Below are 14999 nucleotides of genomic sequence, written 5' to 3' on the forward strand. Positions count from 1 at the left end.
CTTTCGAGGAAACACGAGCCCCTGGTGGTGACTATACGCCCCGCTAAGAGGCTCAATTATTCACGCCAGCTTGTGCGTCAGCCCCTTGTTTTTGAAAATATGTACACACCGTGTTGTTACCGTAAGAAGATTAAAAATTAAGTGGTCCGCCGATGCGTGAAATCGAATGTGTTCATTCATCCTCCGAACTGTCGATAGGCATGTAACGATGTATGTGGTATACGTGTAGGCAAGGTTTTTCCTTTCAACTGATCACACATCCGCTATTGGATGATGGAAAATTAGGTGGAGCGAAATTCAGATATCCAGACTTTGGGAACGAGATAACGTGCGCTTGGCTTTGTCTTGGACACTGTGCAATCTTCGATCCTCTGTGAGAAGACTTTTGACAAGTTGGTAACGTGGGATAAAATTATACCGAGGTATACAACAAGATTCGATGACGAGGGGTGAGTTGTAGAAGAATTTGTTACTCGTTAGAGCGGAGATCCTGTCCATCAAATTTGTTCAAAGTCCCTTAAAGAGTTGTAAAGGAATTTGAAGTATTTGAACGTCATCCAACAACTTTAAAGTCAATCAAAGTCGTTTGAAAGACTGAAATACATAATCCTTAAGTCTTTCAAAATAAATGATCATCATTTCGAAGTCTCACTGAAAATTGCTTCAAAGTAAAAAAAAAATACTTTGAAAGTAATCATTTAAAGTCATATTTTTAAATGACTTTGAAGTTTCCCAAACACTGTCAAAGACTTCAAAAGTATTTTTGTGACTTTGAAAAATCTGAAAGTCTTTGATTGATTTTAATAGACTTTTGTTAAATTTAAAGGACGTGAAATTTACTGAGACTTCAACTTGCACAGTCCTTGGGCGTAATTGTAATTTTCATACGTAGACCTAGTAATCACTTCTACGTTCAAACTAGCAATATACATTTTTGAGTGAAATTAGGTAATTTAAAAATCTTACACTTTAATGTACTCTAGAAAAAAATAAGAAATAAGAAACGAAATAGTCAAAGGTTATCAAACCCATGGACACATCAATGAAAAGGACGAGTGCATATGGTTGGATGGTAGCGTACAGGGTCTCAACTGCGTCGACCTGACATCGATTGTGCGAGTCGTACATCTATAGAGTGAGCGTTTGTTTAAGCCTACCCTTTACAACTTGGTTTCGCTGTATTATCACTCGTGCTAACAAACCACAGGAAATTTATTGACGTTTGCCCAACTTGTGGGCAATTTACTTAAGTGGGTTGATACACCTTATTGCACGTGGTATTAAATTCATTCAGTGTCAGCAGAGAAGATTAAGGAAATTCACTGTTCGATAAAATTAATTTCTTGCACTGTTGAGTAAAAAAAAAAAAAAAAGATCATGCACAATATGATTAGACATTGGGAACAACAACTTTGATTCTGGAGTGGGGCAGTACGTAAAGTAGCAAGTTCCAATAACATTCACAACGATCGAGAAATCCGTTGTGCAATGATAGCCGCTGCCAAGCAGTAAATTCGCTCTCAGGGAATTTTCTCATTGTTGAATTCCTACTCAAAGTAGCGTATTAAAATGATGATTGATTGGGCTTGTCGGACCGTGGCGCGTGCTCGTTTGCCCCATTGCGCTCCCGGGCCAGTGAGTCTTGAGCAAGAGAGACGTAAAGTGTACATTAGGATCTCGTTTTGGCACTTGGCCCCCTTTTCTTATCTTTCGTTGTCCCCTGCTCGCTGCTGATGTAACATCTGACCCTGTGGGTGCACCGACGAACATTACGTGGCTGAGGAAAATCAGCGTAACATGATGCGGTATGCTTGTCATGATCTTTCATTGTTGCAATAAGGAAAATGTAAAGATAATTGTAAAAACCAGTGTGGGAGAACTGTAAAGTGACAGAATTCCAGTAAATTTTAATGCTTAAACAGTGATAGTGACCTTCACTATTTTGAGTATGTTTTGTATAGTGTATTATAATCTTTTTTTTTTCGTCAATTGATTCATACCACCATGGTCCGAGCTTAAATTGCCGTTACAAAATGTTTTCCGGGGTTTTTTGTACAAAGTAAGAAAAACAACATTAAATTGTTATTACTAGTAATTTGCAAAAAAATTAATACTGAATTTTCTAGCATTGATTCATCCAAAAACACAATGTTCTTTTGAAGGTATCGTGATTGATTAAAAAAAAGAAAGAAAATTCAACATAATTTTGACTACATTTCGCTTAATAAACCTTGGTTGAAATTGAATCCTATCGAAATGTAATAATAATACCAAATCACCATTTCTCATTTAAACATAGTGATGTCCTAGATAGTAAAAATTATTATCGATATCATACGATCGCCCATTCCTCTCGAGCAACCGTCAACGTACCTACTTTTCCCGGATAGATGGCACCACTAGTGCAGGTGAATCGATTACGCAGAAAAGCCGTACATTCAAATTGACGATGACTCGGTTAAAAAAAAAAAAAAAACAAAACCCAATTTCCTGATCCAATCAAAAACAAAGCCGAAAAAAACACCCTCCTGCCAAAAATCATCGATCGCCGAGCGTACACGTTACATGTAAGCAATCGGTTCATCGTTCCGTCGTACATGAGATAAGAGGAAACCAAGAGCGCGAGGGAGAGGGAGAGGAAGTAACCCAATACTACGCCGAGGAAGAGGAGGAGGTCAGGAGGCTTCGAGTAGAAGCCGATAAGAGCCTCGCCTAAAGGGTCGAGAGGAGCAGGCAAAGACCCCTTCCTTGCTTCTCCCAAGCTAACGACTATGCAAATTGACGCCTCTATTTATTCGCTGTATCAGGGGGGGGGGGCGAGTGGTTCCAACATGTACGTCATATATACACGTCTCCGGGGTGTAACATACTTTTTACACTTTTTCGATCCGCGCAAACGAGACGTCAAGGAAGTGCCAATTTGCACGGACAAACCGGCTGTGCCCCCTTCAACCCCACCATGACTGGTCAATTATGTAGATGGTCCGAATCTTCTTTGTTACAAGGATAGTGGAAAGGATCTTCTTGAAAACAAAAGGGGTAATTCAAATCACAACCATAGGATCGAACAAAATGCAGGTTGTGTATTTGTCATCGTAAAAATCCCGATTGTCAGGTGGAACAAAGAGGCACGCTGTTACGACTGTCATCAGAAAAAATCATCATCGAATTGTTCTGAGACTAGATACTACTCTATGACAGTGTGTGTGTGTGTGTGTGTGTGTGTGCAATGACGTAATGGTATAATTAGAACCTCCTCTGTGAAAAGATCGATCAGTCTGTAGTACGTGTACGGTAATCGGGAGGGAAATCGTCTTTGCTAGGGTCGAAAAAAAAAGAGGACTGTGCTCTGGTAGTGGTACAAGTAGCGCATATATACATATACCCTTAGGACGGAATGGATTAAGTAGAAGCGAGAGTTCCACTGTATACATGTATATAGTACACAAAGACAGTGGTGGTGGAAGGGGAGGGGGGGGCAAGGATATTGGGGCCGAGAGAGCCTAGCTCGCAGAGGGAGATAAAGGCCGTGTTGCCTTCGGGGTTCATTATTCAAGGCTATTGATTTCCATCCGATCCCTCCTCCCCTCGCCGCGATCCGCGAAAGGGAGCCGCGATTGAGAATCAGATTGACTGACGGTAGCTTTCTTCCCTCCCCTGAACTTCTATTGGCATCAACCTACATTCCGATCAATGAGCTCCCTTTGCCTGGCTCGCTTATCTTTTCCATGCTACTTCTTCTTCTTCCTCGTATTTGCTTCGATGACTACAGTCCTGACGATCATGTAGGAATGTAAGTACGTCAGTCATTTAACTCGATGGATTGTCCACAAACACATTTTATACATGATTTCCTCACCCTCGATACCTCAATAACTTGCTTTTCGTTTTGCAAAGGCTCCCTATACACACGCGCATAGCTGTAGTTAAGGCACAGGGAAATAAGAATCACCGATCGGTTATAGGAGGTCCTTTGGTTAGCTCACTTTCGTGCTTGGCAGCCAAGTTTTATTAGAAGAGGAAAAGAGGGCGGTGGGAGTAATTGAAAGGTGTGCTCGTTTCGACTTTCGGGGGATTTTTTTTTTTTTTTTTTTTTTGACCAGGTCTATTATCGGTGTGTGGAGGCAAGGGGTCCGGTGCAGTTGGAAAGTTCGAGCTCTTTCGGAAAAGTTTTCCATAGTGAGCCTTTCGAGCTTTTGGAAAATGCTATGGACTGCTGCCGTATTTTTTTAGACTGAAGTGTATACGGTGTACCAAGACTCTGCAGGGTGAAGGAGTACGAGTATTTAGTGTACGGTAAACGATAAAAATTAACGCGACCGTCTTTGACTTTGAACAATTCGCGAGGTAGCGTTGCAAGATTGATGGAAAAACAGAGGACTTTGCGTTGGAAAATATTCATTGCGGTCGCAGGATGCTATTAATATCCGGCTCGGGAAGATCAATAAACGAACCCTTTCCCAGCCTGGAAGCGACAATAGCGGCTGTGGAAGATCCAGCCGTAGTTATTTTCAAATTATTGCCCTGACGCGGTGAGTCATGGAATTTCACTCAATCGATACCCGTTTGCCCGACAAGGAAAATAATACCGTGAGTTCGGGGGGACATTTGATTCCCATTTTTTTCTCGTCACTAGCAAACGTGCACCCATCCGTAAATACAACTTCATCGCAAAAATTCACCACACTCTCTCTCTCTCTCTCTCTCTCTGTAAGCCCGCGTATCGCTAAAAGCGCACCCAACGCGTCATCGAGACGTAGAAAGAGAGAGAAAGGAAAAAAGACACACCACTCACCGCTCGAGCGCGCACGTGACTCCGAGCGTATAGCATTCACTCCCCCCCCCCCTCGCGCACACTGACCTTTTCTCCCAACGTCTGAACTCGATTCATCCCTTAAAATGGGGGTGGGCCGTCGTTGGCGCAAAGAGCCTCAACGAGTCCCTCGAAAGAAAAGAGCCGAGAGAGAGAGGAGCGACGGATTAACCCTCGGCCCTTTGCACCCTCCTTGCTCTTACACATTCTCGAAAAAGAAACGATTCCACAACGATCCGAAGAGCGGGAGAGAGGAGGGATTGAATAACACCAAGAGAGAGAGAGAGAGACTCGTGGCGCCGGCGCACTAGCCGGCCGGTGGGATGATGCCACCCACTCGGCCTATACCTCCTCCTCCTCTTCTGTACCCGCGTGGTGGGCTTTTGCCGATGGGTGACGTCACGCTCTCCCACACACACCCACACCACGGGATAAGAGAGAGAGAGAGAGAGAGGGTTTCGGTCTCGCAGCCACCCTCTCGGAGTCTTCAGTCAGTGTGCGGAGAGCGAGCCCGCAGCGAGCATCACGCGATACTCCACATTAAACTATCCGCGGCGCGTTACGCACGCCTGAGAAACGGGTCTTGCGACAGCCCTCCCCCTCAACACCCCCTTTCATATCGAATACACAAGTAAAGTTTGGCAGCGTTAATGATTCCTTGATATGTATAAATAATCCGTAAACGTTTGTTGTTGTTTTTTTCGTTTGGTTTACTCGCGATGTACCCCCGTGAATCGTTACCCATGTCCTTTGTTTCGTGAAAACAATCAATCGCGATCATATCCCCCCGCGGGGTTATACACAGTGTGCTCGCCCGGTGAAACGCGTGTGTTTACAGCAGTAGACGTATACAGTGTGATTTTTTTTGATCCCCGTCGTCGTCCGTCAGTGTTCATCGGTCAGTGTGCCCACGCCTTGTATCTGCTTTAACGTCAAACAGGGCCCAGAGTGAGTGACGTTTGTTTTGCTTTTTTTTTTTTGGTTTTCTTGTTTTCTTGTTTTTTGTTTCCCCCTCCGTTTGATCACGAGTAGTCGTTGAAAAAGCTAATCGGCGGAGTAATCCTTGGATAAGGGAATCATATAGTGCGATTGTGGGAAAGGACCAGCCGATGCGAGCACGATGACCACGTCGTTGGACGCTAGCTAGTCGTTTTTTCGGTGGAAAGGGATGCGAAGGTCACGCTGGCGCCTCCCGCTGCTTGTCGTATAGTTGTTATTGGCGTTGTGGTCACCTCTTGAATTTCCTTCCTTCAAACTTCAGCGTTACCAAGTGATGGTTTCGTTCGTTCAAGTGGTGGGCTTTTTTTCTTTTTTGTTTTTCCATCTACCGATTTGCTCGTTTGACCAACGGTAAATTAATGAAGTGCGCGTTCCAACGACCGTACCGTGGACTAAACTAGAGCCGTATAACCAGCTGTTTCCACGTATTATCAGTATCAAAAAAGTTCAGTGAACCAATTACGAGAGGAGTAAATTTTTCTTTTTCTCGACAAAAAAAAAAGTGGTGCTACCCGACACGTGTGCACAGTTGTCGGCAATCGTTTGTTTGTTCCTGGTGTAGCTTCATCCCCGAGTGATTTGAGGATAGAGAAGGGAAAAAAAGAAAAAAAAAATTGGTACAATTAACAGCGACGAAAGAAAAAAAAAAATAGAAAAAAACTTGACGCGGAATCTCGAAGGGGGACAAAAAGCTCGCGTGTATAGAGAGATAGAAAGAGGGAGTAGGAAACGCCGGTGAGGGTGGAGAGAGAGAGAGAGAGAGAAGCAGAAGGGCCGCGAGCACGCGGCAACAACAGGCAGACAGCGTGGAGCGCGGGGCGGCGATCGTGTGGCCGCACGTCGCGGACCTTGTTTATCAGCCAGGTACGTTGTTGCGTCTTATCTTGGGGTTGTTTTCCTTTTTTTTTTGGGGGGGGGTGAATTATTCAAGCTAGGGGATGGTTTTTCGGGGCTTGCAAGGCTTTTTTTTTTGGACGAATTTTGAGGTTTTCGTTTTTAGGTTAGAATACGTAAATGAGGGTCTTGTTTTGAATTTGAATGAGGGTGTTGTAGGTATTCATAGAGACTTTGGATGACGGATCCTTATGCCATACACCAACTTTTGATAATACTGCTCGTTCCAAGGATATTAAATGACACTGATAGAAATAATTACGTGTAGTCAATGAATGACTCATAAACCATAATTTGAAGTTTTGGTTTTACGTACGTAAAATGAATAGTCGTTGACAGTGAAGACGTTGTCGGTTAGGGTCAATGAATATGCATTTGATGTCGTGACCATATTTTTTTTAACCTCCAATACTGACTGTCACTAATGTTAACGATCAGGTACTTGCTTGTGTGTAACCCACGTTTGTCAGCAGTTAATGACTGTGGCTTAAGGAATCCTTTGTATCAGTGTACTGAAGTATCCAGTTAGATTATGTGTAAATTTAAGATTTTTACAAAATACGTGACAGTAACGCTGATTGGCAATTTTGAGAATTGAATGCAGTTGGGTGACATTAGTAATTTAACGTAAGATGTATCATCACATCGTGAAGAGGTTCTTAGTGTGACGATGCAGTTCAATAGTGGTATTGACGTGCTATTTTTATTTTTTGTAATATTTCGATGTTTTTGTGCGCGTAGTGATTGACGAAATCGGTTGAAAATTCTTAAAAATAGATGAAAGTGCGTTAGAATTCATGGACTTTAAATTTAGAAAATCAGTTTAAAAAAACTCATTTTTAAAAAAATGAATCACGCAGTACTTCAAGTTTCAAGTGTTAGACAAGGGAAGTGATCGCACGATAGGAACGAATGAAATTATTATTTAATTTTCTAAGTATTGCAACCCCCTATTCCCAAGGTGTATGAATTAATTCATTTTCCAAGATTAGCAGTAAGTGAACGACATACAATTGTAGGGCTAACGTGTTAAACGATACGCTGTAAATCTAAGCGTATTAAAGTGTGAAAATTTCTCTTTTTTCGTAAAATACATTACAGTGGTGTTAATAAACGTTTTACTAAAAACCTAATAAACGCCTTGTAAACTATTTCGCCCATTTTATTAAACTAAACAATTGTTTTTCTTCAATTCTTGTGAGCGTGTTAAATCTATGACGGACATTGGTTTTTCCCTTGCAAAAGTATATCCAGTTTAGTAAACCTATAGCTAAATACTTGGTGCATCATAGATTTGGTTGTTCTTAAAATTCGTATGAACGCAGCCGCAGTGCATTTCATAAACGAAGGTAAATTTCAACTGTACACTTTAAAGGAGTACTTGACACTTGGATTTTTAATGTATATATGCACCGAAAAAACCCCTTTAAATTCTAAACCGTAGGTGTAATAAAGCATTACGTGAAATTACTAGTTTAATTCTTTCTATTGAAAATTCTTCAAATTGATGAATAATTTATTTTTTAACGAGCAAGAAAACATAAGCCACCCACTCGTATCCATCGTGCATTACACAGCCACTAGATATAATCTGAGTCACTGCTGTAATCTATCATTGAAAGACAAATCGTCAATAACAAATTCACCCACGCGAAACAACAAACTCCTCTTCTATGAAAAAAAGTAACGTGATCGAAAAAAAAAAAAAAAAACAAGAAATCCAACCCCCACACACGCGCCGACAACCCTCAAACATGATTCGACCATCTCGGTTTTTTCGGGTAGCCAAACAAGAGCAGAATGCGTGTCTATACAGCTTATATAGTTTCGTGAAAAGCGGTGTCCCCACGGAGCACATAATCAAATTAGCGGTAGCCGATGTACGAAAGTTCCATTAGCATTTTTTTTTTTTTTTCTTTTTTTTCATTTCACCAGCCCGTTTCCAGTTTGTCCCGCGGGTGGTCGAATACGCCGATGGACACCTCCCGTCTGTCATCGTCCCGTGTATTTTTAACGACTCGTCCCGTGTGTCTACGCGCGCGTACACGATTAATGATTCCCGCGTCCTGGGACACGCGTTGCGCTTTGGAAATTTTGTTTCTGAATAGCTCCGAGGTTTTGGGCAATGCTCGCTGGGACAGCCGAGTTTTAATCGACGCATTAGTCATGCACGGGTGCGCATTTGCGTTTTTTTTTTTTTTTCAATAATTTATAGTACGCGTATCGAGGGAGAAAATAACACTTCTTGTCGATTCGAACAATTTCCGGGGGATAATACGTTAATTTGGTATTTTCCTTGACGATAAAACTACCTAAATTTTCATTGATGAATGCTAATTGATAAAAAAAGGTTGTGACGATGCTGAGTCAAACGAAGGATCCACAACAGATGGTTTCTGGGTGTGTGATAGACTCTGTCATGTATGTGGGTCGAGGGTTATCAAATACTCAATTTTTTTGTCCTAAATGGCTTGAGCTGTATTATTGTAAATCACTAGAACGGCCGTAGAAACATGGATAATTTCATCATCCGATCGTGCATACACAATGGTCAATCACCTTCGTTTTGAGTCTCGGTGGCTTTTCTTTTCTCCTCGTCGGACGCTATTTCTGTGGAGCACGGACACCTTATCCCTTTCCAACACGTCGTATACAACGGTCGAGTGACACTGTTTACGCAAGTCAGACGAGAGTATTAATATGGACAAGCACAAAGAAGCACGTGGGGGGATGTACCTGTACCCCCTCGGTGCGCCCTTCCGTGTCCAGCAAACAAAATTGTCGAAAGACCCTGTACTGTACAGCAGCAGAGCGGCGGGTCGGTTGTCCGAGGGCAAACACAGCCAAGCTCGTTTGGCTGGATAATTGGTTATCCCAATCCGAGGTTAGGTACGGGAGGTGGAAGTAGGTTTTGCATAAAATCGAAGAGCGACCCGTGAGTGATTGCGGCTCAGAGAGAAACTTGAGGCTTTACTGGACGGCGCTTGTCTTTAAGCTCCTTGGGATCGTGGAAGACGCGCGTTGATGAGCTAGTTGTTTATTCTTCTTTTTTTTTTTGTTTCGTTTTTGGTTGTTTTTTTATGGTTATTTGGACACTTCTTAGCGAAATTAATCAGCAGTCGATTGATATCGATAAAATCGTTTAATAAAATGGTATCAAAAGTTTCAAGAAATGTATGACATCAATAAAAATTTTTTACATGACTACAATAAGGGTTGATAGGGTAAACGTTGTGGATTCTTATAAAAAAAGAAATTGCACTTTGTTTCTGAATGTTTAAAAATATGCAGTGTTATTGGAGGTGTATTACTTGTGGTTTTCCTTTATTGACAAAGACTACCACAAAAAGGGAAACTACACGAATACTTGGATTTTCTTCGTTTTAAATGATTTTGAAACCAATGTTGGAATCATATGAGATTAAATTACTAGATATTAAGAAAATACTTTGCCAAAGTAAATAATTTCAATGCAGAAAATGAAATCATTGTGGAATCATTTTGAAATAGGTGAATTTTTAGAAATCCGAAATCATGAAAATTCGTCACGAATATTAAAAACATAATATTTTGGACTTTTATTTAAATGGCATTACTTGACGTTCTGGTAGTTTTTAATCAGTTGGAGAAATTCATCAACGTGAATACAAAAATCTTTAAACGCAATCAACTCCAACTAAGTGAAGTTTCAAATTTTTTATCGTAGCAACTACTTTTTTGTATCGATGATTTGCACTAAAAATTAACAGATAATACTAAAATGATTACCAATACTATTAAAAAGATGATATTAAAAATGAATCAATCCAAGTACTCCTGCTGAGACTCAAAGTTAAAAAATCGATCTTAATATAGATATAATAAGATTCCTTCGATTTCGCATCATCTAAAACATGCGACAACTGTAGATGGTGGTAAATGCATGATACGTTCAAAGTCCAATGAATACGAAAGAGAAACCATTCCACCAGCTTCGTCTCTCCCTCTCCTTGATCTTTTTGGATTCGCGCGAACGCGACAAATTGAGCGGCTTCTTTCGCGTTACGTGCACGTTACACTTGTAATCTCGTTTGTCCCCGTCGAATTTCACACGCCCCACTGATTCCATTGACCTCGACGCATTCGTAGGCTTTTTCTTTGGATGTTTGAACCTTTTTTTTGCTAAATTGAAAAATTCTGCTTGAAATAAGAGCACGTGTGCGCACACTACTTTTTCAAGTGGAACATTCAACGTTTGGTCAGACACCCTACTTATAAAGAAAATGAAAAAAAAAAAAAAAAAAAAAAATTCTTGGTCTTTGGAGCATAGTTTTCTTTGTTGTTTCAATTTTTGGCGAAGATTGTCACCCTTAGGAAAAGGTAAAAGCATTTTTATCATGCACTGAGCAACCCAATTCTCAGAATCAAAGAAAATTTCTTTACCCTCATTCCGTTAAATATTTTCTTATGAGTAAAAAAATATTTTATGAAATTTAAATTTTCTTTTTTTAATTAAGAATTTCTCATTTAGTTGCATGAAATGTTTTTTTGGATCGACTAAATTTGTTCCAATTAAAAGAAAATATTTAACAGAATGAGGGTGAAGAAATTTTCTTTGACTTTAAGAATTGGGTTGCTCAGTTTACTTCCAAATTGTTTCAACGCAGAGAACCAGTATCTACAGCTTCCCTGAGACGACAGTCGTGGTACTGCCGAAAATAAGATGACAAAAATAATCAATCCTCTACAGATCAAATCTATCAACACACCCTCATCTTTTCACGAAACCAAAAAAATACATCGTGTAAAAGCATTTTTGTTTCTTTTTCACATAAACACCACTGATTAGATTACAGCAGCTAAATCGAGCAAAGCCCACCGCGTAGTATTGGGAATAAAAACCCGGCATCGCTCGAAGCCTCGTTACAATCATCAGCCACCCGAGGCTCGGTACTCGCCCTAATAAAAATTTCAAGTGCAGTTGTGATGCTAACGATGTAACATCGACGCCTATACGCTTGAAACAAACAAACAAAAGAAGAAAAAAAAAAAAAAAGAGGGTACGGGCACAAAAGGGAGGAAGTGAGCGACGATTTTGTATAATAACGAGCCGAGAGGAGAGAAATCGATCGGTCCGCCGGGCTCTGGAAATAAACGACGACGGGAGGGCTGAACTTCTTAAAGACGAAGGCGGGTGGGAGCCTCGTAATCGATGTTGCACAAGAAAAGGGGCGGGGGGTGTCTCGAAACTCTTAACTTTAAAAAGTTGTCTGTCTTTTTGAATTTCGCTAGTATAAGAAACGCGCGTGTATGTGTGTGTTGATGAATCAACATGTCACAAACTTCCTTAAGCGCTGATTAATCTCTCCAACTTTTTGGACGCGTGCCATCGGCCTCTCCCTCCCTCTTTTCCGTCTTCTTTTTCTCTCTCTCCTTCCCCTTTACTGTGCATGTACGTATATACATGTATACACACGCCTCCCGATATGTATCGTGCAATTTCCTGAGAAGGCCTGAAACGGAGGCGCCTGCGCTGTACACTTTTACCTTAATTGTGCGAAAACGCGCTCTACCCGCTGTACTTTTTTTCCTCCTGTTTTTGTTCTTGTCTGCTTTTCGTTAGTACATCACTTTTTTTTCTGCGCGAAAGCTTCGCGCGTTTATTTTTGCGAAAAAGCTCGTACTGAGGTATTGGATGAGCTTTTCGTAAGTAGGAGGTGGCTTGAATTTTTTTTTTTTTTTTTTCGGCGATTCGTTGAAGGTGCGATGTAGGACTGTTGCCGGATATATCGCCAAAGTTTAATCGAGAGTTTGCGCTATTTTTGTTTTCGAGACAACTTTGGGCTCTCATGAATTTCAAGTAAAAAGACTTGAGAAAAATTGGTAAAAATAATTTTTCTAAGATATGGACGATTTCAATAAGATATGTTTGAAAATTTTATAACTCACCGAGAGAAAAAAAGTTTTAAAATGTCCTCTTAACAAATTTGTTTTCACTGCTCGTAATAGTAGTAATTATCGCAAGTGCACATTGATTCTTGGAATTGGACCTACACTTATGAAAAAAAATAAATTATCTTTAGTATGTCTATGATGTTACGATCTGGACAACAACGATTTCACATAAACTTTGACATTATTTTATGAAATAAGCTTGAATAATTCATCAAAAGTCGTTTGTGTTGTAAGTCAATGAGGAAAAAGTATACATCGTACTTTGCCAGTAATCGAATGAAACGCGCTAAAATTAACGATACAAAAAAACTCTCTCAACAACAAAACTCGAATGAAATTTCCGTATTAGCAGACGAAAAGTCGAAAGCTTGAAGGTGCCCACCAGAGAGTAGAAATGTATATACATAAAAGCACAACAATCCCAGCCGTCCCGTGATCCCTTACACGCGTATACATAACCATTGGCCTTTTTGGCAGAGGCGCAGTGTTTGCCGGCAGCGATAGCAGCGGCTCCTGAGCCGAATCCTTAAGTTGCCACGGCACCTCGCGCCAAACGATAGCTCCCAGTCCTCTTCCGCTCGAGATTCTTTATTAAGTGAATTCGTAGTCGAGTTATGAAGCGATCTCCCCTTCCCCCCCTTCCGCGAGCTCTCCTGGAGATGAGCCACGCGATCGAGCCGATAAACCGATTTGCCGTTTGTTTCTTCCTTCCATGGCGAGTATCCTTTTTCTCTTTTTGACTCCTCCCCGAGAGGGTGCACGTAACTTTTTCGTGTAGCCTTCATTGATGTTTGATCGGATCTCGTTTGTTTGACCTGTTTTATGCGGTTATGATGGTGTTTGTTTCGTTAAGGAGGGCATGGATTACTTTTTCTGGATTTCTCAAAGAGGAAACATTACTCATCGATGGTGCAATAGTTTTTCTGAACTTATATTTGGGATCATGTAAAATCTATTTCTTTTTCATACTATCTTTTAAATGCCAATCAGTATATCTTTGAAGGCATTCAGTGGAAACTTTTTTTTTTTTTTGATTTTAATAATGTCGTTTTCTGGAATATCATTTCTCAGGTCTATTAAATGTGAATTTTCACTTATCATAATTAAGGGGATGGCGTTGAGTATTTACAAACAGTTTTTTTAAAACTAATGAACTCTTGAATAAAATACAGATTGAGAGTGTATATCAGACCAAGATGAAAACAAATTATGGCTGTTTCAAAATTTTTCTTTTTTAAAAACGAATTTCGAGGTTGAACTAATGCTATCGTACGTACCACCATTATGAAAAAAAAATCATCATGTTATGAAAGAATATTCATATTTTACTCATTGAATAAAAATACTATTTTTGTGTAATTTAAGATGGGCATGTCAAATCCTATTTTATTATTAAAAAGTGTTAATCACGTAAGCTGGTAAGAAAAAAATCTAATTTTTGCGCAAAACGGTCATATACGTTTGAAAAAAAAAAAGATGCAAAAAATAATTACCATACAATTATAAAACAGCTCACCCCTTCCATCTCTCCCTTGCCACTTATTTCTCCCCCACCAAACGAAAAAAAAAAAAAAAAAAAGATGAAATAGCTCGAGCCTGGATTTTTTCGTCACCACCCCAGCGTTTCGTACAACCACATGCAGCTCTCGCTTTGCCGGGGCGTTTGGGAAAACAATCTCATTGTTTCGCGATGGTCAAGTGCTCCGGACGCTCTCGACGCCGCGCACACGCGAGCATTGTCCGTGGAATGGACTTTCTCTCTCTTCCTCCCTTTCGTTTCCTATGGATCTTCTTGTTTTTTAGGGTGAATAATCGCGAGAGCTGTCCTTTTTTTTATGTCTTTTTTCCTCACGTCCAGCCTCTGTTTCGTTTGCCTCCTTTTTTTTCCGACCAACCACTATCTGTCTTTCTCTCTTGGGAGGGAAGAAAAGGAAAGCTAGGCCGAGGCCACTAGACGCTACTGGACGTGAGTTGATTAAAGCTCCTATTGAAGCAAGCTCCTCTCCCTTTTTTCTCTCACACACCCGATACTGAAATGCAGTTTTTTTTAGAGGTAATACAGGAGGATTGTGCGATAGGAAAAATAATTATAGTAACAATCGTCATCGCCGTGTCCTCTAATTTCAATTAAGTTTAGTGGATGGATTAAAATGGCAAATCTAAGTTTGGAAAGATTTTATTGGAAGGACAATAAATCATAATGGACTTGACGAAAGGTAATGTATCTCCCTTGTGAAAGAAAATTCGATTTCCGAGGAAAAAAAAAAAAAAAAAAAAAAAAAGAATGGGAGGGAAAAAAGCGAAGAGTGACACACTCTAATTCGACGAGAAACAAAAGGGTGACTCCTGGGAGCAGTGG

At 40.4% G+C, this 14999-nt stretch overlaps 1 protein-coding gene across 1 annotated transcript in view; it reads left to right on the forward strand.

Moving 5' to 3' along the window:
* The first annotated feature begins 5329 nt into the window (after positions 1-5329).
* Positions 5330-14999, forward strand: part of bru3 (CUGBP Elav-like family member bruno 3) — an 825259-nt gene continuing 815589 nt past the window's right edge. The window contains exon 1 of the mRNA XM_089595410.1: positions 5330-5761. The gene's annotated coding sequence lies outside the window, so the exon portion shown is untranslated. The remainder of the gene's footprint in view (positions 5762-14999) is intronic.

This window comes from Copidosoma floridanum, unplaced genomic scaffold (assembly GCF_036245765.1).
Source record: "Copidosoma floridanum isolate Cflo_tuat_1 unplaced genomic scaffold, Cflo_Japanese_pri ptg000025l, whole genome shotgun sequence".
Lineage (NCBI taxonomy): Eukaryota > Metazoa > Arthropoda > Insecta > Hymenoptera > Encyrtidae > Copidosoma > Copidosoma floridanum.